At 38.9% G+C, this 25,636-nt stretch overlaps 1 protein-coding gene and 1 pseudogene across 3 annotated transcripts in view; one reads left to right on the forward strand and one right to left on the reverse strand.

Moving 5' to 3' along the window:
* The window catches only part of Vstm2a (V-set and transmembrane domain containing 2A), a 243,931-nt gene that overhangs the window by 71,298 nt on the left and 146,997 nt on the right, over positions 1–25,636 (forward strand). The gene's annotated exons all lie outside the window — the stretch shown is intronic.
* On the reverse strand, positions 10,818–20,786 carry Carhsp1-ps1 (calcium regulated heat stable protein 1, pseudogene 1; annotated as a pseudogene).

Genomic DNA, 25,636 nt, shown 5'->3' on the forward strand with positions numbered 1-25,636 from the left:
TCTGCCCTCCAGTCCTGAGATTCTTCCTCTAACCATCACTTATTCATGTCTGTAGATCTGAATAAGAATGGAGTCTCCCATTATCAACTTAGTGATAGTACCCTCTCCTCCCTACATTGTGGCCTCATTTATGTAAATGGCTCCTTGATTAAACTGTTTCTGAATGGCTTCAGCATGGTGCAACATCTGTTTCCCGCTGTGAAATTAAATGATAGAGGAATTGGTACTAGACATAGCTCTAGGAAGCAGAATTCAACATGGGATTCTGAGAAAGCATGCTCCTTGCTTCAGGGAGAAGGAACTAAAGCAACCAGCGTGATTAGTATTCAAATTAAGTGGAGGAGACTGAAGGGCAAATATAGGGTAAATTGTGCAATGTCAATTACTGTGGCAATCAGTCCTTCTGATGATAATGTGGATTGTAAGATTGTGGCTACATTAGATTGCTTTGTCTAACAGCTCTGAAGCAGTGTTTCTCAGCTTGTAGTAATACAGCCCTCCAAGAGACTTTTGACAGTGTCTGAAGGTGATATTAATTTGGAGACAGAAAGTTACTATCAGTGTCTAGTGAATAGATACCAAGGTTACAGTTAGTCTACACCATATAACCCCCAAATTTAGCCGACCTAAATAATCAACAGAAATGAAATTAAGAAACTCTACCCCAGAGAAAACTAAGAAATAGAATCTATCAAATGGAAATTATAAATAGAAACCACAACATCTTGGCAATAGATTGAAAAAGTGTTCATCCTCTGGAGTCATGAGTCTTGTAGGACTAAAGATTAAGCATGATCTTTAAGTCTACAGTCTGTAGTGGTGGCAACATCGAACAATTTCTAAATGTTACACATGACTCTAGTACACACAGAGACAAGTAATGACAAAATCTTCAGTATCCCAGAATCCCAGAATAGGAAAGGGGCTTGATCTTTCAGAGAAGGTCCATGAAGTGTGCATTCAGTATGTGTTAAAATTGTCTATGTATTCCCCAGAGGTGTCTATTGCCTATAACCAGGTGATAAACACAAAAAACATGGCTGGAGAATTCAAAGACATGCAGAGTCTGGCTATAATCTGGTATTAGCCCAGTAGTGAGTAGCTGCCATTACCTGAGTTCTTCCTACAGTGGTACTGATAGGACTATAGTTCTATTCTGGTCTGTCTCTTCACCTACAGAACATATATTATAACAAATGTAATATACTCTATTTCTAAGAAAATGTCTTTGTTAATTTATTGGCCAGTTAAGTTAAATCTATATGGCAAATGAGGCTAGATGGAAGCTTATTAAGGACTCATACTACCACCAACTTCAAGATAATAAAACAAATATAATCTCCTCAGAAAATGTAAGAGATAAATTCCTTGACTGAGTACTTGAAATCCTGGTTTGCTTGCATACATGAGGGTATGAATCATCTCTATACACCCACCAGTAATTATTGGTTGCCACTACATTAGTCCAAAGTTTTAACATAGTCTCTAAGCTTCCACCATGCACAAGGGTAACGAGTCTACTACCTTATATCTTGCCAATACCTTGGATTCTTATCATTGTGGAAACGGGAAGATCATGTTCATTAGAGGCCATCGATTTGTCTGCACATGGATGGGAACAGTTTTACTGTGCATTATACCCCTTAGCTAGTTGTTGATATAGGGTACACTCATATTCATGATCATGTTTAAAAACAGAGAATGTCGACAAAAGTAGTCATAATGACTAATAGAGTCATTGATGACTGTATGCTTCCAGTCTTCAAAATCTCAGCTGTGTTCTACATAAATATCTGATACCCTAGGAAGGGATGCTTTCATAAGAGAATACAACCACGATTCCATGGTTTGAAAGCTGAGACTACTCTTTACCCATTTTGGACCCTTACTGTCATCGGGCCCACAAAAAAGAATGGTTAACAAGGTCAGATGTAACGGATCCTGATTGGGTTACTACTACATTATTATGGCTAGGAGGACTATGCAAGAACAGAATCACCTTAGCAAACAAAGGATCCAACTTAGATGATGTACTGTCTAAGCATAAAGAGAAAAAATAGCATGGGAGAAAGTGTGTAATAGCTATCACATAAGCTTTGTACATCAAGACAGAGCACAATGATTCTTATTTACATTACATATTTTCCTATAAGTTTTCTGTTACATTATTTGAAGACTGCCGATCATAACTAAGATATAACTTATCAGGCTGTGTTATTCCTCTAAACATCTCCCTGTGAAGAAGAGATAGCTGCTGTGATTTTCAGTTTCCTTTCCTAAGAACATGGGTTGCTTATCTAGATGCTGTGCAAAACTCAAGCTTGAGGGACCAAAAACATTGATCAATTAATTGTTTTGGTTACTTTTCTCAATCTCATACCAAAATACCCAGTAAAAGTAACTAAGGGAAGAAAGGATTTGTTTCAGCTCACGGTTTGAGGATACAGTCCATCACTGCAGGGAAGGGATGAAGGCATGGGCTTGAGGGAGCTAAAGCCCTGCATTCAAACTCAGGAAGCAGAGAGAAATGAATGCTGGTGCAGGACTTGTTTGGTTCTTCATATCCAGGATACTCCATGGAATGGCAATGGTCACTGTTTTTGTTTGATTTTTGTTTTTATGTTTTTGTTTTTTTGTTTTTGTTTTTAGAGACAGGGATTCTGTGTAACCCTAGCTACCCTAGAACTTACTCTACAGACCCGGCTGGCTTCAAAAGCAGAGATCTACCTGCCTCTGCATCCCAAGCATTGGGATGATTAAGGTTGTCTACTCCACTATTCCTGACTCTCAAGCTGGGTTTTCTGAGCTGAGTTAACATTTCTAAAATCACCCTCACAGCTATACCCAGAGGTTTGTCTCCTAGATGTCCCATCAGGTTGACAAGATTAACCATGGCATGAACGAATTCCTTCTACTTGCTCTCCAGACCCACAGATGTTCTCTCCATCAAGTGACCAACCAAGAAGAATTAAAGCCTATCCCTTAAATCCCAAAGTGCTGAGTTCAGACAGTGGGAGGCCTCAAGAAGAAACCAGGGTAAGGAAGGAGATTAAACAGTGAGTGTGACTAGGTGTTTTTTATTCTTCAGACTTCCTCCATTGGGAGTTGCATGGACCACCTACTCACCTCTCCCAAAGAGATGCCCTTTCACACACTCTTTAACATTCTAATCACCTCCTCCATTTCAGTCACCAGGCTCACTATGCTCCAAGGCACTGTAGCAGCCTATCTTATGCCTATATATTGATAACAGATCGCTTTATTAAACTTGGTTCAAATTACCAATTTGAATGTGCCATCTGCTTAGGCCAGGACCCTGACTGGTAGAGTTCTTCTTTTAATGAGTTTTTTTCCTATGCATTTGCCATCTAAAATCATACATGAATATTTAATTCAAAGAAAGTTTTCAAAAGGAAAAAGAAAACTCATTTAGATTTTGTTTTTCACATTTGGGGATGATGAAATTCTAAAGAACCCTGATTTTGGATTGCGGTCTGCCAAGTTGCACTGTAAATGGCTTTGATTTGGAATTGTATGCCTGAGAATCAAGGTTATTTGAAACTTTATGTTGCCAAAATCAGAATCCAGGTTTGAGAGTCTCAATCCTCTTATTTGCGGGAAATATTTTAACAAACTGTCCTTAATTGTAGAAGGAAAGTATAGAAACATTTTTCTTGCCTGTGTAGATCTAATTTGCAAACTGCAAACAATATTTAAGCCATTCACTTGTGCTCATTTACTCTGTTATTGTGGTTCCTTCAATCAGAACTATAGTTCTCTGGTTGTTCTGCTGCCCAGCTGAGGACGCTCATTCAGCATTCTGTTCTTAGAATACTGATTCAGGATTTCTGAAGCATCTATAACAAGCTAGCTAGAGAAATTAACACATTTTATTCCTTTTCAAAAATATTCAAATTCCAAATATAGGCGAAAATGCTTCTCAAGATGGGTGTTATAAAATAAGCATTCCAAATAATGTGGTATTTTATAAGGACAGAACTAAAATTATTTTTATTATTTTCACAAGCAGAAATATACCTGATGTTTGTTCTTGTGACTGACTCTATGTCTAAATTACACTAATTACTAACTATATTTCTTTAGGTTCGTAATTTTAAGACTAGTTTCCCATCATCTGTTAAAATTTTAGTCATTTAAGAAGGCAACAAACTGAATCCGTTTTGAATAAAACTTTTATTTTGAATAGGGGTCAAATAAACTTTAAGTTCCCCAGTCCTCCCTGGCTAACTGACATCCTGATTAGCAGAGAGACGTGTGTGGGTAACTGACATTCTGGTTGGCAAGTTGAGACAAGAATGCTAGGCAAGTTGCCCTGCACAGTTGAATAACCCAACCAATGGAAACAGGATAAGTGTGTCACAAAGAAATGTTCCTAAGGAAGTCCTCTGTCCCTACATCCTGACTGGTGGGGAAATAGAACTGTAACTTGGCACAGATGTTTGTCAATTTCAGGCTAAAAAACTTGCATGGCCTTCTGGCTCAGGTTCACAGTTCAGGTTCCGAGTCTTTTCTAGACCTTGACCCATCTGTAGCAGCCTAAACACAATACATTTTTATCATCTGTTTCAATACTGACTAAGGTGAACTTTCGAGGACACAGTCAGCTCCGGAGTCGGTGCTGTTGTCCCTGACAGTTTCTGTTGCCTAATTCAAATAAAGATCCTGTTTTGCTGGACTTCTGTGACTGCTTGGGTGGTTTTGGATCTTCAGAACCTAACAGTCAGCTTTGAATAAAATTTTAGAAAAAATTTTATGCATGTTGTAGAAGAAACTGATCGGTATCTTTTCATGGCCAAAGTCAGAGAGTTAGGTCAACTCTTAGGAGGTGACTGGAGGATCAAATGCCGCCATGCCACCACAGGCACTCCAGAGGGTCTCATTGTCCACACTCTCATATATATATATTACTCATAATATATATTACTCATAATATATATTACTCATAATATATATTACTCATAATTACTCATAATATATATATTACTCATAATATATATATTACACCCTGTCCACATTCTTTCCTTGATGCTTCTCACTAACTCCACCCCCTTTCTTCCTATCAAGTCTCCATCCTACATCCATGTGTTTCTGTTTTTGCTTTGTCACCTCCTAGAACTATCCAAGATGAGTCATATAGGCTTGAGTGTAAAGCTACCCAGTGAAGAATGAGGACCCCTGAGGGGCTGTATCATTGAAAATAATGGGTTCTCCTCCAGAAGCCATTGACTGCATTGACTCCTGTGGGTGGGACCTCATAAAACCCCTTTCCTGATCAATAGAAGCCTCCTCTCCAACTAGGTTTAATCCCAGATGTTTATATTTTTAGTGTGTGGCTGTTGTTTCTCTGATTTCAGTTTGTCATTGGCATATAGGATGGCCCCTGCTTTTGTATATTAATTCTGTATCCTGCCAACATGTCCATCGGCCATAGAGTTTCTTGAGTCTTTGGTCTCTCTTATGTATAGAATCCTATCAGTTTAAAAAATGGATACTTTCCTTTCATCTTTTCTTCTACTGTTCGTTTTTATTCTTTTCTCTGCCATTGTTGAAATAGCTAAGACTTCAAGTACTATGTTGAGTAAGAGTAGACTAGTGGCCATTTGTGTCATGTTCATGATCTTGATGAGAATACTTTGAGGTTTTCTCCATTTAGTACGGTGTTGCTTATGGATTCCAACACATATAATCCATGTTATGTTGAAATATACTCCCCTTAACCCTAGCCTCATTATGGTTTTCATCATAAATAAAACTTGGATTTTTACCAAAAGCCTTTTCTGCATCTATTAAGATGATTTGGGGATTTCTCTTTGAGTCTGTTTATGTGGTAGATTGCATTTATTGATTTATTTGAATTAAGCCATCCCTATGGTTGTGGAATAGAGCCAACTTGATCAGGTGGTGTTAGGTTCAATTTGCAAGTGTTTTATTGAGAATTATTGCGTTTGTGGTCATCAGGAAGATTAGTCTATAATTTGCTATTTTATGTGCCTTTATCTGATTTTCATATGAGGCTTCATAAAGATTCTGGAATCACTTCTTCCTTTTCTAGTCTATGAATTACTTGGTATTGGTGTTAGATCTTCTTTAAAATCTGTTAGAATTCTCCTGTGAGTCCATCAGGTGCTGAACTGTTTCAGTTATGAGATTTTTTTAATTACCATTTCAGCTTGCTTGTTTGTTATGAATCTATTTATATTACTTATTTCATCCTGGTTTAATTTTATAGTAAATCTGTCTACTTCTTTTAGATTGTTCTAATTAAGTAGAGTGTGGGATTTTAAAGTAGGTCCTAATTATTTTCTTAACTTCAGAAATATCTGCTGTAATGTGTCTCTTTCCACCTCTGATTGTATTAATATGGATGATCTTTCTCTTTCTTTCTGTAATTTGAATAAGTGTTTGTCAATCTTCTTTATCTTTTCAAAGAGCAATACTTCTCATTTAATGTCTATTTCACTGATTTCTGTCCAATTGTTAATTCTTTCTTCTCACCTTCGCTTTTGAAATTTATTTTGTTCTTGTTTTCAAGACCTTATGGTACACAACTGAGTTGCTTACTTGAGCACTCTAATTGTCCAGTGAAGAAACACTTTTGCTGAGAACTTTCATCCCAAGACTGCCTCCATTCAATCACAGAGATTTAGGAATACTGTGTTTTCATTTTCATTTCATGCTCTGAATTTATCATCAAATAATGTTTTGTTTAATCTCCCATAGTTTGTGGGATTTCTTTCCTTTCTATTACTGCTGATATCTAGTTTTATTCCATTGTGGTAAGAGAATTCAGACACTATTTCAATTTTCCTGTATTTGTTGATTTGTGTTATCTTTTGTGCTGTATTTTGAATGAAGTTCCCTGGGTTGCTGAGAAGGATGTGTATTCTACAGTGTTTGGGTGGAGTTTATTTCACTTACGATGTCATTAATTTCTATGTTTCTCTGTTCACTGCCTGTCCATTAACCTGTGCACTGGTGAGAGTGTGGTATTGAACGCACTCACTATCCCTGAGTTGGGGTGAATCTGTCTGTATCTATATCTAGTAGTATTTGGTTTATGAGACTGTGTGCACTCATGCTTTTGGATTATGTTTAAAATTATAATTTACTCTTCAAAATTTCTTCCTTAATAAGTATTAAATGACCTCATTTATCTCTTCTGGTTGGCCTTGGCTTGAAGTCTACTTCATCAGATACCAGATGCCTTATTCCAGTCTGTCCCTCCTTTCTTTTGTTTGGAATATCATTTTCCATTCTATTTACCTTAAGGGGATATATATGTATATATACACATATACGTATACGTATATGTATACATATATCTTTGACAGTGATGTGCATTTCTGGGTAGCAGCAAAAAGTTGGGTCTTTTTTATACCCAATGTGCTGTTCTATTTGGCAAAATAGTCTATCAGAGAAATGAGAAATGAGACTATTAATATTAGGAGGGTTTTTTAATCATTCATTTTACATCTCATTCAATGTTCCCGTCCTGCTCACCCCCTCCCACAATCCTCCCCCACCCCCTTCCATTCTCTTCTAAGAGGATGGGCAACCTTCCCCTCAGGTATCCTCCTACTCTGGCAAATCCTCTCCCACTGAGGCCAGACAAGGCACCGCAGCTAGAAGAACATATCCCACAGACATGAAACAGCTTTTGGCATAACCCACACCCCAGTTGTTCAGGACCCACATGAAGAACAAGCTGCATATGTGCAGAGAGGTCTAGGTCTAGCCTGTGTATGCTTTTTGCTTGGTGGCTCAGACTCTGAGAGCCTCAACGGTCCAGGTTAGTTGACTCTGTTGGCATTTCTGTGGTGTTCCTATCCTATTTGGGGTTTGCAATCTTTCCTCCTATTCTTCCATAAGAGTCCCCAAGCTCCATCCACTGTTTGGCTGTGGGTGTCTGCACCTGTCTGAGTCAGTGGCTGGGTGGAGCCTCTCAAATGACAGTTATGCTAGCCTCCTGAGTGCAAGCGTAAGTGCACTCAGTGTTAATGGTAACAGAGTATCATTAACAGTGTCAGGAAATAGTTCTTGCCCATGCAATGGGCCTCAAGTTGGACCAGTTATTGGTTAGCCATTCCATCAGACTCTGCTCCATTTCATGTCCCTGCATTTCTTATATAAATTTTGAGAAGAAAGTTTTGTGGGTGGTTTGGTTGTCCCTATTGCTCTACTGGAGGCTACAAGAGGTGGCCTTTTCAGATTCTATATCCTTAAAGCCATGAGTCACAGATAAGATCACTCCCCCTGATCTTGGGTTCTTCCCTTATCCCATGTCTCTGTTACTTCCTGGAGATACCCCACACCTCTCCTACCAGCTAGTCAGTTGCATATTTCCATTTATTCTCACAGCCATCTGGATATCTCTCTTATCCATTCCTACACCTGATCCTGAACCCCTTGCCATTCTCCTTCCCATCCTCTATATCCCTCAGTTCCCTCCCTCAATCTCACTCTTTTTTTCTAACACAAAACAAACTTTATTGAGAATGAGTTTGTCCTGCTCAATCTCCAGCGCTGGCTACGGGGATCTCTCCTTATCTGTAAGCTGAGACTCCCTGTCTGAACAGAGCGGGGTCTTTTCCAACACCCTGCAGTTCCGGAATAAGTCTCCAAGCTTACAGGAAAAGCCCTTCACGAAGAATTCTGTGGGGCAGAAGAATGCAGAGGCCGTCGTGCAGTAGAACTGGGCTGCCAGCTCAGTGGTGGGCAGAGCTCACTAGCAGGTCAACCATGTGCCACCCAAAGTCTAACCATAGCAGAGTAAGAGCAAAGCTGTATTGATCAGTAGGAACATAGATGACATAGAAGGTTGTCAGTCTCAGGGCGCCTTTCTAGGTCATGGCAAATGTGAGTTTAGACTTCTGGTGTCTGGCCCCCAAGAGAGCCTTGCTTGGTAAGCAAAGGCTAGTGTGGGGGAAAGGCCACCTTTCTCCTAGTAGAAAAAATAAATAAATCCATCGTAGCTCAACAACAAAGATGGTCACACTGGGTGGTAAGGTGGGGAGCCTGCTGCACAAGACCCTAACAAGTTTACCCACATATTTTTGTGCGTATCATGCATGTGGAAAACAGAGACAACCCATTTTCATTTCTTAGGTGCTAGGCATTTTTTCAAAAGACAAAAATAGGTTCTCTGACTGACCTCAACCTCGCCAAACAGGCTAGGCTGCCTAGGTTGCAAACCCTAGGCGTCCACCTGGTTCAGCCTCCACAGCTCTGGCACTACCTAATTGTGTGCCACCACGTCTAGTTTTGCCTGGGGATTGAACTCACATTCTTCAAACCCTTTACTACTTCTATGTTTGAATCACAGCTAAAGCCAACAAAGCAAAAAGTCTGGGATCGGTTCATTTGAAGCACAAATCTCCAGTATTGCAGGCAGGAGCAAACACAGGAGTGTGTGGGAGTCTGAGCTAGTAAAAAAAAAAAAAGAATCAGCAGGGAACGAAAGCACACAAATGACCTCAGCAAGTAGGAAGCTAAGGGATGAAAGATGCTAAGAGTGTGAGGCTAGCCTGGACAATACAGCAGGAGCCTGTCTTCCCACCTACTCCCTCCCCCAGCCGACTCCCCCCACCCCCCCCACACACACATAGCCCTGTGATATTGGCATTTCCAGGATTCTGGGCTCTTCAAGGGAAAAGGGGAAAAAAAGACCTTTAGGCTTTTATTAGGCCTATCTTAAGGAATATACCCTTGATTTCCAGTCAAAGGTATATTTTTTTCTCCTTCAGTTCCTAGCCTTACAGGGCCGTCAGAAAGCAAGCTGCCTGTCTCCTGTGGGTCAGTGTCACTATCCTACGGTTTATGCTAGAAGTGGAATGGAGACTCCTGCGCATGCTGGGCTAAATAAAGCACTCATTACCACTGAGCTATATCCATCAGCTCTTGTTTTGAGACATTGATTGTAGCCTAGGCTGGCCCAGAATGTTGTTTCAGCCTCCCAAATGCAGAGATCACAGACATGCCCCACTAGCGTGGATTCTGTTTTTAAAGAAAGCACCACCCTCTGTCTGGGGCCTTCCTGCAGAGCTCTCTTCCCCACCCCCACAGCCACCCTCAGCATTACTTTAATGATAGCCTTAATGCCACATGGAGGCTGCCTGATCCCTAGAAGCAAGTGAGCAAGCCCAGCCTTCTCAGGAGGGGGGTCAGTGCCCAGCCCCAGGCTACTGTACTAGGGCAGAGCTCCTAAGGGTTAGTCTTTCCCAGAAGGTGGAGACACACCTGCTGCAAAGGCACCAACAGGTAAAGTCCCCTGGAAAGCTCCACACATACATAAACCACATACATAGGCCATCTCTCACCCAACCAGCCAGGCTGAGGGTGGACTGACCTGGTCTCAAGTTAGGGCATTGGCTCATAGAAAGTCTCATGGAGCCAGCTGGTGACATCCCTCAGGGGACCAAATCGATCTCAGGATCTCTGTTTCTAGTTCCAGGAGTAGTCCTTATAGGCTTGAGCTGAAGGGGTCATTTGGGAAAATAGCACGTTTGGCCTACCCCAGTGGGACTGCACCCTCTCCACTCAGCCTCCAGAGGTGTCTCTCCTTTTCATATGCTTTTAATGCTTTTTAGACAGTGAGAGCTTGTTGCAATGGCTGGAGGCTGTGATGGTGGTTGAGAGCACCTCTTGCCTGACCGCAACTCTTCCTTCCAGGAAATGCTTGAAAGGGACCATGCTTGCCATAACCGTCTTGTATGGTAGAATGTTATATCCAGGATGGCTCTGCTCCTTCTTCCCCTAAAGTCTCCCTCAAGCCCAGGAGAAGGATGTTTTGCAGGTTCCTAGGAGCCGATGATGTGCCTGAACCAAGTCTCATGTGTGGTCCCTGGTGCCAGGTGGGTGAGTTTCTCATTCTTGGGCAGGATAGAGCACACCTCATAGATGACCTCATCACCTTCCACCGGAACATACTCCCCTTCCACATCAGAGATGTGCAAGAAGATGTCAGGACCACCATCACCAAGGATGATGAAGCCATGACCCTTGGAACGGCAGAAGCATTTACAGTCTCCCTTGTAGACAGGGCACTGCAAAGCCTGCACCATCACTGAGAAGTGTCTGGCATGTAGGCAGAGGGCTAGGGACCACATTGCCCTTCATCGTGGATGGAGAACAATGCTGGGCACAAGGGGTATCCAATAGCCCTACAGAAGTCTCATGTGTGGGGGCTATGGTGGCAGCGAAGGAGACTCAGATGACATGGCTGACCTGGCAACCGTCGGACTCCTCTAGCTGCTGTGCTTTGACTCTCACTCGAACTCTTATGATTATTTTATTCCCCCTTCTAAGTGAGACTCAAGCATCTTCATTTCACCGTGAACAACACTCACATCCAAGTGCATCATTACAGACCTCAACATAAAACAGGATACACTAAATCTCATAGAAGAGAAAGCAGGAAATAGCCTTCACGCATGGGTACAGGAGGCAATTTCTTGAACAGATCTCAGACTCCAGAATCAACAATTAAAAAATGGGACCCCTTGAAACTGAAAAGCTTCTGTAAGACAAGGGACACTGTCAATAGGACAATTTGGCAGCCTACAGCTTGGGAACGAATCTTTACCAACCCTACACCTAATGGAGGGCTAATATCCATAATTAATAAGGAACTCAAGAAGTTTGACACTAACAGCCTGAGTAACCCAATTTAAAAATGGGGTACAGAGCTAAACAGAGAATTCTCAACAGAGGAATCTCAAATGGCTGAGAAGCCCTTAAAGAAATGTTCAAAGTTTTTAGTCATCAGGAAAATGCAAATCAAAACAATTCTGAGGTACTGTCTTACACACATCAGAATGGCTAAGAACAAAACTCAAGTAAAAGAAGATGCTGGCAAGAATGTAGAGCAAGGGCCACACTCCTCCATTGCTGGTGGGAGTGCAAACTTGTACAACCACTTTGGCATTTCTCAGAAAACTGAAAATAGTTCTACCAGGAGTGGTATAGCTGGGTCTTGAGGTAGAACTATATACAAAAGATGCTCCACCATCCTACAAAGACACTTTCTCAACTACACTCATAGCAGCTTTATTCATGGTAGAAACTGGAAGCAACCTAGACGTACCTCAACTGAAGAATGGATAAAAAAAAATGTGGTCCATCTGCACAATAGAATGGTATTCAACTACTAAGAACAAAGACATCATGAATTGTTCAGGCAAATGGATGGAACTTGAAAATATCATTCTAAATGAGATAAGGACATGCATGGAATATTTAGAGTTTTTAATTGAAGGATATGTATAATTTTATAGTCATTTGGGGTTTTCTTTTTTGTGTCATGTTGCACACTTTTTCAGACCAACTGTCTTAGTATTGTCTATTTTTCTTCTGTGGACCCTGGACTGCGTTTATCTTTTTCTTTAGTCTGTAGTTTTCCTTCCAGTGTCTTCTATGCTCAGAAACTTTCTTCTTGTGTAAGTTTACAGAAAATAGTTTCTATGCCTCTCTCGTGTAATTTTTCCTTCATTTACTCACATGATTCATGGAGTTGATCTTTTTGTGATGTCCTGAAGATTTCTCATGTTCTATTCATATGTTTGATATTTTTCGTTAATACTAACTAGTTCTTCTACCCAGCTTCAGACTCACCATTCTGACCCATTCAGTGGTGAGACTTTCCACTATTCCTTTCAGTTGGCTGACTGAGCTTTTTATCTTGATCATCCTTTCAGTTTGTTTTCCTCCAGTGAATCTCTTTATTGAATTCAGTTCCATATACTAAATTTACTTCTTTATTTTGTTCAGCTTTTGCTGTAGTACTCTTAAAGTACATTTATGATGACTTTGAACTGTTTGAACTTAGTCATAATTATTTTATTTAGCATCTGTGACTGAGAACTCTTCTAAACTGGTCCCATGAAAACCATTTGCTTTGGTATTGGTAATTCTTCTCAAATCCATGCTCACTTGAAGTTTTTGACTTATTATTTTTGGTTTTCTTCTCAACTCTACTCAACAACTGTATTCTGTGTGACAGAACTCAAAAGTCACTTGTTCAAGATAGCTTTAGAGACTGGTTAGTTTCCAGAATCCTCATCCCTGCAAGCTATGACTACTTAACAGTTGATAAAAGCTTGAACACCTCTATATTCCCATATCAGAAACATTCCATATTGATTTTTTCAGTATAATAGTCAGCAGACACAGCAGAAAATTGGTCACTATAACTATGTGATTTAGATACAGGTCAATTAATTTTAAATTTGTGTAACTTCATTGATGTAGGTATAGTGGTACATGTTTGTGCTCCTAGTTTGTGGAATTAGATACAAGAGAATCAGGAGGTCAGAGTCACCCTTGGCTACACTGTGAGTTTTAATGCCAACCTGGGCTATATGAGATCCTGCATCAGTTAAAATTACATTTTTGAATACTACAAAATACTCATTTTATTTCTGTTATATTTGTCATAATTGCAGTGCTGAAATTCTCATCCCTCACATATTTTTCATTTGATTTTTATTGTTTTATTGTTTGCATTTGTTATTTGAGTTTTTGTTTCTGTTTTATCATTTTGGGCCTTTTCACCTCTTAACTTAGTATTTTGGGTATGGATGGTTTAACCTCCTGATTTTATTTTCCCTTCATAATACAAATTTATTATTCTATTTTTAATTTTGAATGGTTATCCCAAAGTTGACTAATATTTTCCTCATCATGAATGCACTATGCCAAAAACCCTGACATGTGTTTATACATGCCTGTATGTAGACAGACACATTTATGCCTATCCACAAGTCAGAATTTATTGAATAACAATAAATTCACAAACTAAGTTCGTGTCCTTGTCTTCAGTTTACCAAGCACTTTTGATTATCATTTCTTTGAAACTGGGTCGAACTGCCACTGGCAATTATGCATTCTTTAATTCCAACCTGAATTATTAATGTTAATTCTCACATTCTACAATATTTCACATAGTGATGTATGTGTTTTGTGTTGTGTTGTCCTGTGTTGTGTTGTGTATTATAACTAAAGGTTACAGATTGTTATAAAAGGGTTAGGAAGGGCTCAGAGTTCAGACTTAGCAATGACTGGTAGAGACAGAAAAGTGATTAGACACAATTGAGGACTTTAACTGGAGAACTCCTGGAGGAAGAACATAGCCCAACTGTGGGGTCTGTTGATATTACTACCTATTTAGTTTATAATGAACAAAAATTGACTCTTATCGCCCCAGGAAAAATATGACATGAATTATTCTACTTGCCATTATTTTTAAGGTATTTGTTGAAAGAGGGCCATTCTTCTGTATATAAGATACATTACCTTTATAATGTTTTAATGACTATTTTTCTGTTGATATTCTTCAATTTTGTCTGTTAAAAAATAATGAAAATGTCTTCATTTTAAACTATCTATGAAGCGGGCTAAATCCACTATCAATGCTATTGATTTAATTGTAGCAATAAAAGGAATTGATTCTATAATTCATGAGATAACTTTTCAACATCAAATGGACACAGTTATATTTCGATTCTGTAATTGGTTGATTCAGTGGATTACTTAATGTCCATCTTAATATCTTGAACTTTTGCTGCCTGAGTGTGTGCATGTGTGTTTGGGTGTGTGTGTGTGTGTGTGTGTGTGTGTGTGTGTGTGTGTGGAAGGTGTTGTGTATAAAAATGCAGGTATTGTCTGTACTGTAGCGTACATGCTGAAGTAGAGAACGATCTCAGGTGTTAGTTCTGCCCTTTAACCTTGTTTAAGACAGTGCCTTTTGGTGGACTCCATGTATGTGGTTGTCAAGCGTCTGGGGATTCTTTACTTTCTACCTCCCACCTCACTATAGTGGGACTGGAATTATAGACACACATTTTAACAAGGTACTTTTATGTGGCTTCTGGGAATCTGAAATCAGGTTCTTATATTTGCCCAGGAAAGGCTTTACCCAGAAATCCATCTCCCCAGCCCCAAAATGTCTCTAATTGTGAAGCCTCCTTGATTAAATTGTTGCACTCTTGAATTTCTAGATGCTTTTGCTAGAATTTTAGTTTAGTTCTGCATTTCCTTACTCTAATTTTCTATAATTTTACCTTCAGTGCTACCATAACTTCCATTATTACAATTTTACTAGAATCATAAATGTAAAAGGGAGATTTATAACTGCTTTGTGCCCTATAATATTTCCAATAACATTGTCAAAAAATTAATAAATTAAAAATTTATGCGTTGAGACATGGTCTGTGAGCCCTTCTCAGTAGAATATGTTTTTAAAATACTTCCTTAATTTTTCACCTGCATACTGAAATTTTAAGTAACTTTAAATGTCCTCTTATGTGTGTGTGTGTGTGTGTGTGTGTGTGTGTGCGCGCGCGCGCGTGTGTGTGTATGTGTCTGTGATAATAATTTTAAAAGTCATAAGTTTGAGAAAGTGAAGAAAGAGTGAGGGAAATGATGTAAATACTCACGAATAAAATTCTCAAAAAATATAAAAAAGAAATTCAGAACATAAAAAGAATTAAAAATATTTCTTCTTGGACACTTGGTAGTTTGTATTTTTCCAGAAAACTGATGTTATCCATCTTGGTTTCCATAGTTGCTGCTCCTCCTTATTTGAGAAGTTTACCCTTCCTTTTCATCCCTCTGCCCTTCTAATCCTTCATCCACTTTCAGGACCGTTTTCTCCCCTTTTTTATTTCTTGGTATCGCATGAATATTGTTCATCTATTTTCTGCTTTTTCATAGAAGGATTTTGCAGTAATTCATTTTTTGTGGTAATGGTAATCCCATCAGTTGGACTTTCCCCTCTAATTCCCACCTTCTCGATTCTTTTGGCGAGTTATATTTTTCTTCCAAAGTCTCCATTTCTTCATTTCTGTTATTTTTACACCTGGTTGGTAGACACTTAATGTCACACACATTTCCTAGTGCTCCGTGTGCTTTTGTATGAAATATTTTCCTGTTTTCCTGATGCAAAGTTGCAATGCCTGTTATACAATCACTGTTGTTATCAACTTGTCAACTATAATCTTTACAGGGACAAGATCACAGATGGGAATGAGTCACAATTTCAAAGCCTATAGCAACCACAGGAAAAACAATTTTGCAATATGTTAACTTAAAACAGAAATGTTTTTAAAAACACAAAATTCTCTTGCTGGTAAAAACACAACACAAAAAATGAAATTGGGTGAAAATAAGCACTTACTAGAGTAACTTCAGAAGGACCAGAATTCTCAAGGCTAACATTTAAAAAGACAAAATCTCTTTCAGCCTTTCTGTGTTAGGAGCAGTTCATTGTTCATACGTAGATCTGTGTGTTCCTTGCTTATATGATAAAATCTCAACAACTACAGAAAAGTGCTATAGGGACTGTGCACTATAACAAGTTTCTCTTACTATTACATTGAATTAAAACATGAGAGATCTTTTTTAATAACTCAATTTATAAACACGAATGTGGAATTTTCCACAGAGTGAATGTCTTCAATACCAATGTATAGTACTCAGAATTGATTTTACATAGAAAGAGATCAGTGGCCCTCACTTGGTATTTCTACGGTGGGTCACATCTGTGGTGGACTTATAATAGTCTCAGAATTACAGAATTTCATGGTTCCACAGCACACTTAGTACAAAGTTAAAAATTATATGCAGTAATAAACAGCAGAATAACAATGAAGAGCTAAATCATGCCTCAAATGAGGAAGTCTGATGGGAGAAAATAAAACACAGTGCACATATTATGAAAACAGAGCACAATCTACATGTTAATGTGAGCTGAGGAAAGCCTATTAAAGGCCTCAGTCCTCCACAGGCAACTAAGAAATGCTAAGGTAAGGAAAAATAGTTTTTCCCAGAGAAAAGCACATCAATTGGCTTTCCAATACCAATTAGTCTTGAAAACAAACATATGCATACAAGTTACATCATACAAATTATATAGGTCTTATTTAGGTATATAGCAATACGCATGCAGGTACACACACACATACATACACACACACACACACACACACACATTCACACACACACATACATACATATGTAACAATTAATGAAAAAAGAATCCATGAACTTGAAAGAGTGCAACAAGGGGTATATGGGAGGATTTAGAGGAAGGAAAAGGGAGTTAGGTTATATAATTATATAATAATCATAAAAAGAAATAATTTAAAGTAAAATCATAAAAACTAAAATGAATAAAATAATCTTATGTGACAAATATTGAAAGTACACAAATATTTTAATACTAGAAAAATCAATATACTTTTAACATTAATGGCGGTGAAAGTCACAATTTTATCATGGAGATGGCAGGTATAGATAAGAGAAATGTAAAAATATTAAACTATCATCTTCTGTATCAGGAATGAAACAGTAATTTCCATAGATCAACAGGGCAATGTAAGTGTGCTCAGTGGCAAACCAGTTAACTGCTAGAAAAAAAAGTGACAACTGGAGTTACCACTGAGGACCAGAAATCAAAAATAGAAAAGTATATACTAGGGGACAAATTTTTTTCTGATAAAGGATTTGGAACTAAATTTGACATTTATAAGTATACAATGAAGGAATTAAAAGTTAAAAAGTTGTATGTACCCATTGTACACAGCTCAAGTACACACACATACGAAACAATATGGATGGCTTTAGAGGGGTATCAGATCCTAAAGAAACAGCGTAGAACAGTGGTAACAAAGGCATGGGAAGGAGGTGGTTCACAAATAAGGGGAGCACAGCTTCACAGCAAAATATCTTCAAATGTCCTGCACTACACATCCGTGGTTTATGACAATTAATTAGTTTAGTTTAAGTATCTAGAAAAGATGACTTATTATCACCACCTCTGTGTGTGTTTGTGCACATGTGTGCATGCCTGCATGTATGATGTATAAGAGGGGAGTTGTGTACCACCACACATGTGTACAGATCAAAGGGCAACATTGTCCTCTTCTTCCAGTTTTATATGAGTTCCAGTGATCAGCCTCATATGCCTATGTTTTGGTAGAAGACTTTCACTTCCTAGACCATTTCACCATGCAAATATTATTTTCTAAATAGTATACAAATTAAAGTGGTTCCTAAAGGTATTTTCATATACTTACCGGCATTTTGATGAAGATACCAAAAATGTTCCCTAAGAGAATGACTGTACCTTCAACAAATATCAGTGGGAAAATTGGATTTCAACACACAGAAAAACAAAAGGAGATCCTTACCTCTCACCTTGTAGAAAAGTCAACTGAAAATGGTTCCACAACTTCAAAATAAGACTTAATTGCCTAAAATTGCTTGAAAAAAGCAGGAAATTCTTTTCAACAGATGGGTACAGGCATCAATTTTATATGAAGCCTCTGTGGCTCAGTAAAGAAGACCAACAAACAAAATATATAATCACATAAATAAAGCAAACAAACAAAGAGCTTCCATGCACAGAGGTAATGGTCCACTAAGAGGAGATGTAGTACCTAAAGCATCATCCTGAGTGAAGACAATAAAGGGGATATGAATAGAAAAGGAAAAAGCCAAGAACATTTTTATCTGTAGATGATACAATTCTATGCATTAAAGACTCCAAAGATTCACCAAACACTCATACAGTACTGATGTACTGATAAAGACATTCAGCAGAGAAATGGGATGCAAAATACACACACACACACACACACACACACACACACACACACACACGCGCGCACGCACACACACACACACACACACACACACACACACCAGTACTCTTGCTATATACAAGAGAGAATCACTGAGAAAGAAATCGCCAGCAACAATAAAAGTCTCAGGTTATATCTAATCAAAGGAGGTGAAAGCCTTGAACGATGAAAACTGAAGATATGAAAAAAAAAGGGGGAAGATTTCTTATAGTTATAGATTGGAGAAACAGCTATCCTGCCAAAAGCACTCTAAAGATACAACACAATTTCCATCAAAAGTCTAATGAAATTCTTTACAGAATGTAAAAGAAAAAACATTAATTTTCAAATGAAAATACAGAAGGCCCATGATAGCTAAACAATCCTCAAAATTAACAAACAAATCCAAGAGGGGTGTTAACATCCTAAATTTCAAGTTATACTAAAGAGCTATAGTAATTAAAACAGCATGGTACTCTCATAAAGACAGGATTCATTATTCAATTGGATATAATTAAAAACCTACATATATACCTACATACACCCCTAAAGCCGACTGATTTTTCTCAACAATACTAACAATATGCATTGAAAATAACACAGCTTTTGCATAATGTACTTGTCAGCTTGAATAGTCTATCTAGAAATATGAAACTCAATGTTTCCTTGTCACTCTATATAAAACTCAACTCCAAAGACATCAAGGACGCTATCATAAGACCTAATAGCTGTCCACGACAGAGGACAGAGTAGGAAATAGACCAAACTATTTGCAGTGGATAAAAACTTTCTGAACTGTATGCCATTAACATGAGCATTAAGACAAACAACAAATTGGACCTCATGAAAAAAAAAACTTTCTGCACAGAAAGGATACCACAACTTCAGTTACTAGGCAGCCTACACATGGGGAAATAAATAAACCCACTTTAAAAGTGGGGCATGGAAATAAGCAGCAATTTCTAAAAGAAAAAAGAAGAAAGAAAAAAAAAGAAACACCAATGTCTGAAAATTTTCAGGATTTTTTTAAGTGGATATTTTATTTGTTTACATTTCAAATGTTATTGCTTTCTTGGCTCCCCCCCCCCTGCAAATCCCCTATTCCATCCCCTCTTACCCTGTTTCTATGACAGTGCTCCCCACCCACCCACCACTGCCACCTCACTGCCCTGGCATTCCCGTATACTGGGACATCCAGCCTTCATAGGACTAAGGGCCTCTCCTCCCATTGATATCAGATAGGGCCATCCTCTGCTACATATGCTGCTGGAGCCATGGGTCTCTCCATGTGTACTCTGGTTGATGGCTTAGTCCCTGGGAAATGATTAACATCCGTGAAGGGACTGTATATCAAAACTGCTCTGAGAACTCATCTTACCAGTCAGAGTAAATGAAATTAAAATAAGGCAACAGACGCTGGCATGGATGTGAGGAAAGAAGACATGTTCACTGCTCATGGGAGCACAAACCGGTACAGACAGGATTCAAATCAGAGAGAGTGTCCCTCCAAAAGCTGGGAATAGATCAACCAATGATCCAGCCATACCACTTGGCTATATGCCTGAAGGACTCCACATCCTACTACAGACATGGCTGTTGCTTCCTGATCACTGGTGGTCTGTTCACAATCACCAGGGAACGGGAGCAGCCAAGGCGTCCATCAACTGATGAACGAGTAATGAAAGCATGGTGTGTTTATATAATGGAATAGTATGCTACGGGTAAGAAAAATAAAATTGAAGATCAAAATTCCACTTCCTCTGTTCCTTGCAGTCCTAGGTTTGATCCACCGGATGGCTCCAAACTTTCTTGGAAGCCTCGGTTATGTCCATTACTTTCCTTTGCATACAATGTAATTTCCATACATTGTCAATCATTGTCTTCTAACTCTGAAATTTATTTGTTTGCCTTGCCTTGATCTTCTGATGCTGCTTTCTGCTTTCTTTTATCAATTATTTTGTTTCTAGAATTTTCATTTGCTTCTTTTGTAGAATCTCAATTACTTTTGTGAATTGTTCCTTTGTGTTTTTTAAATCCTCCTTCCGAGTTACAAATCTTTCACCTACTTGTGCGAATTTCTGTATAAATCTGAAAGTGATTTAGGAACCGCCTTTCCTGGGTTTGATAATGAGTCTGTTTTGTAGTCATGGTTCATTCCAAAAGTCGTTCAGGAAATATTTCAGGGCACTGCAGCTATCCCATCATTTGCACTTCCCAATGCTGGATTCGTGTAATCATGTTTGGACGACATAGTAGAGTAACGCCTAGAGCTTCTTCTTGTCTCTGTGTGCTTTGTGGGTCTGTTGAGGTGGATATAAGCTCAGGATTGTACCATGCGTTCCTTATCTATAGGGCAGTGGACCGTGCCAGGAAACATGGTAAGGTTGAGTAGGTTCAGAGACCCCAGCACCCAGGTACCCATGTGAGGATGGCATTTGTCTCTCTGTTCCCTACAAAGATTCCTGGGCCAGGACACATGACCACACTCACCACAGAGGGATGTGACCAATGTGCACGTAGCCCAAAACAGGGTTTCCCATGTTAATAAGGTATTTAGAGCCCCTGAGGATTTAGCCAATAAGCTTGGCTTCCTGGCCATTCCTTCTTAGAAAAGGTATTTAATCTCTTCTCCACCCTGAAAAGGTGGTATGCACCCATTTTCCATGATGAACAGTCAATAAATGGCATGGATAAGCATGGACCATCTCCTTCATTAAGACCCGCCATGGGAACATGGAGAAAGTCTGTGTACAGAGCGGAGATGCGTAAGTCTTCTGCAGAAGGCCCCTCCATGTCCCTGGACGCATTGCCACTGAGCTAAACTGGAATTTCCCTTACCCTACCCTGATTCACCATTCTCAGTCTGGGATCCCTTCTCTTCCCAACTCCCTACAACTTGTAGTGGAGACTGGAATTGCAGGAATTGGAAACCCTTGGCTTCTCCTTACAGGCCCACATGGTCCTCTCTGTCCAAAGTCTATATAATTTCAAGCAGCGACTGGATGTCCAAGAGTCAGGGAGCCCCAGCTTTGGCCTCAGCCTACATCTCATTTCTCACTCAGACTACAGTCTCCCACCCGCTGAGCAGTGCACTGGCCATTCCCACAAGCCCAGCATCCAATGGCGACATAGGGTTAATGCAATATATAGTCTCCTGCTTCACATGCCCAAGCTACATTCTCACACCCTAGTGGTGAGGGCAAAGGGAGACAACGTTTATCCACTGCATTTATTTCTCTTATTTTCTGTGATCTTCCTGACCAATTGGCCTCATGTGGATTCATATTCAGTGGAGAAGTCCAACGCAGTAGAAGCCCTTTACAGTAGCTTGACAGTGTCACCATTAGCTAGAGGAGACACGACTCTTAATTTAGATCTCTATAAGGTTTAAAGACAGGGATGCTGGGATGTGGAAAATGTGGAAAAGTCTGCAGATACTTGAATAATAAAGTGAATGGGAGATAGGAAATAAAGAAAGAAGGGAATAGGGTAAGAAAAAGAAGTAAAATATAAGACAGGAATGGAAAGGAGCAGAGAACACATTGTGTATTGGAAGAATGGCAGGTATAAGGGCATTTTCTAATGAAACATAAGGTATTGTATGGAATTAAGTATGAAGTACTAAAGTATACATGCTAAAAGTATTAATTTTTAATTTAGAAAATATGAAAATAAAATAAAATTTGAGTGTGTGTGTGTGTGTGTGTGTGTGTGTGTGTGTGTGTGTGACAAATGAGCATTATAGTGAAGTAAAAGATATCATATCCAGTTGGCATTTTTTTTCTGGTTGGGTGGGAAATGGCTTTCTCCTTGTATGTTAGTATCTATCAAGATACTGAGCTAACTTCTGTCACAAAGCTTTCGCTCCTCTCTGCCTAGGCCAAGGTGAGCAACGTTGGCAATGTCTGGTTTCAGTCTCCTTTACCACACTTCTACTGTTGCCTGCAATACACTCTATGTAGCCTGTGTGTCTATTGCTCCCATCAAGATGCTTTCCCTATGCTAGGAACTCACGGTATCTGCATCATCTACAGATGTGTCTGTGAGTAATGATAGTTCCTCTCCTGTTTAGTTCCAACAGGCTGGGTGCGACCTTTTCCCATCTCTTTCCACATTGCCACAGTCCAGCAATCTGACCACTTGTTCCTCTGGTCAATGGGAAGGAAGGAGGACTGTGGGTGTTGGAATTAGTTCAGTTACAGATTCTTTTACTATTTTGAGATGATAGCTACTGTTCCGTGGCTGCTGAATCCTACCTCCAACTTGAGTTTCAGGCAGGGGCAACATCTGTATGCACCGCTAGTTATCCCTAGTTTTTCTGGTCCTTCTTCAGACAGGCTGAACATGTTACTTGGCATGACCAGGTACTTGTTCCTTTCTTTGTGGAAGACATCTTACCTAGTGTTATCTTTGTCTTTTTTGTTCTATCTTCAAGTTCTCTACTAGTGGCTATAGTAGCTCATTTTTGTCAGCCTGACAGTAACTAGACTCATTTGGAAAGAACGGCCCTCATTTGAGGAACTGCTTCCATTAGACTGCCCTATGGTCTGTAGAATATTTTCTTGATTACTGTTTAAAGTGGGAAGGCCTAGATTAGTACACTCATACCATTCCAAGGCAAATGGTCCCTGGATTGCATAAAAAAAGCAATCAATTAAACAACATTCCTCTACAGTCCCTGCTTCAATTCCTGCCTCTGGGTTCCTACTTGTGTTCCTGCATTGCGTCCTGTGACAGTGGACCAACCACACCCTTCAAACCAAATAAGCCCTTTCTTCACCTGGATTGCTTTGAGTTGCAGTGTTTATCACAGCAATGAGAAGCAAACTAAGACAGCTGTTTTTATCTTTTATTTCTTCCACTCCCACTCATGGTCTTACCCATGATGTTTCCATCTACTGTCTTCTTAAACTATGAAAGCTGATTTTTGAGTGTCTGCATCAGAAGCAGAATAGCTCTACTGCTGAATATAGGCCACTATCCTATCAGACAGATACACACGGAGTCTCTGTGTCAAAAGCTCACACTATACCCCATTATAAATGTGTGTTTGTTGTGGCAATATCTATAAGGAAAAAAAACTTGTTTAGAACATTGCTATAAAAAGTTCTATCATCTAAATTATAAGGGACAAATAGTTCTGCTAAAAGAGCCATGGTACATTTTCTCCCTTATAATATTTGCATTTTGAAACTATCTATGCTTCTGAAGATGTGTTTATTCAGTCAAATTTTTTAAATATGTAAAGTGAATACAATTGTATTCCGTAGAGTAGGGGAATACTAAGAGGAGGAGGTACACACAGCCAGCAGTAAGACAGAATCCAGGAGGAAGACGACTGTTAAAAATGAGCGTTAACTGCATCAACCGCTAACCGGTCTTGAAAGAATTCCCTGTCTTGTCTCCATATTTTGTTGCACTGAGTTATGATGGAGAAGGCAACACATCTTGTGATCACTACTATAATCTGAGAGTAGCTGCCATCTGTGTCATTCACTGTCAGAATATTTTTAGGAAATCGCTGTGAATCTCTACTGACTGTCATGTATGCTGCAATGCAAGGAGAATGCATTAAGTATTTGAAAGCCATTTTGTAGGTTTCTGTTTATTTTTTTATATCATATCAGCATCCATTCCTTCAACCATTACATCCTTAAGTATACACCAAAATGTGACTTTAATGTGAAATGCTGATAATCTTTGCTAAGAGAAAAACAATGGTACAACTGGCTAGCATGTGGCACTTACATGACTATAGTTGCTATTATTTCTTAGCATCTTTAAAATATTTTTTAGATAAATGTCCTGAAAATTAAGTCCTCACACCATAAAACAAAGGTATGTGGTATAAGAACAGATTGCTAATGGACTGTGACTTGTTTCAATGAGTTCTAAGTTTTACGGAAAAAAAAAACTATCATAAGATAGAAAAATGCATCTGGACAAAGACCAATTGCCTGGAGTTACACACAATCTAATTTTATGCCACCCTCCACTAGATACATGGACAACATTATTGAGTAACTTTTGGAAACAATTGAGCAAGACTGATAAATCTATAATACTTCAGACCATGTAATTCCAATTGGTCCAATCACAAATGCATTTATCATGCCTACAAGTCACTTGTCTCCTCTGTGATACGTGTTGAGTGAAAGTGAGCCACGTTCACACAGTAACCTACCTAAGCATGTATCTTTAGATAATAACCTTAATTACTGTGTTCTTCTGTAATTTCATTCCTTTTTCTGTTAATTTGCTTGACTAAACACCATTGTGAGTTTGTATTTAGAGATGCTTTGCTGCGACTGGGAATAGCTATATAGTAATAAGAAACCCAATTGTCCCATCTCAGTGGGATAGCCTCAGTAGGAGATTTTATACATATATATATATATATATATATATATATATATATATATATGAAATGATGAGCAGTCTATACCCACAAAAGACTCCACAATCACTGCAATATTATATTATTTACATTGTGGGCAATTAGTTCGTTTATTATATAGTGCCCATATATATCCACATATAGGTCTATTTACCATGTGTGTGACTGGTACCTACAGAGGCCAGAAAAGGGTATGAATGACCTAGGATTAGAGTTGCAGATGATTATGAGCCACCAGTTTGGTCTGGGAACTCATGTAAACATAATCACTCAGAAGCATAATTAAAAATAAAACTAAATTTTAAGAAAAACTTGCTTGGGGGTGGGCGGGCAGTTTACAATGAGCTTCTCAGGTATGGTGATTTGATGAGAGTTGCAATTAAGCACATCCAGCAACAAACCTATCATTGCCTTTCTCTGTCTCCACTCTGCATCTTGTTCTTTAGCTGACTCAGTTTATATCCTTCTTCTGTGATAAATCTCACCCATAGATTCAACTCTATGCTGTACCCTGTATTCATCCATAAAAATCGGTAAACTAAAAAATGGGCACAAGAGCTACTTGACACATGTATTCACTTTAATCCTAGAATTCATGCAC

Source organism: Rattus norvegicus, chromosome 14 (assembly GCF_036323735.1).
Source record: "Rattus norvegicus strain BN/NHsdMcwi chromosome 14, GRCr8, whole genome shotgun sequence".
In the NCBI taxonomy this organism is placed as follows: domain Eukaryota; kingdom Metazoa; phylum Chordata; class Mammalia; order Rodentia; family Muridae; genus Rattus; species Rattus norvegicus.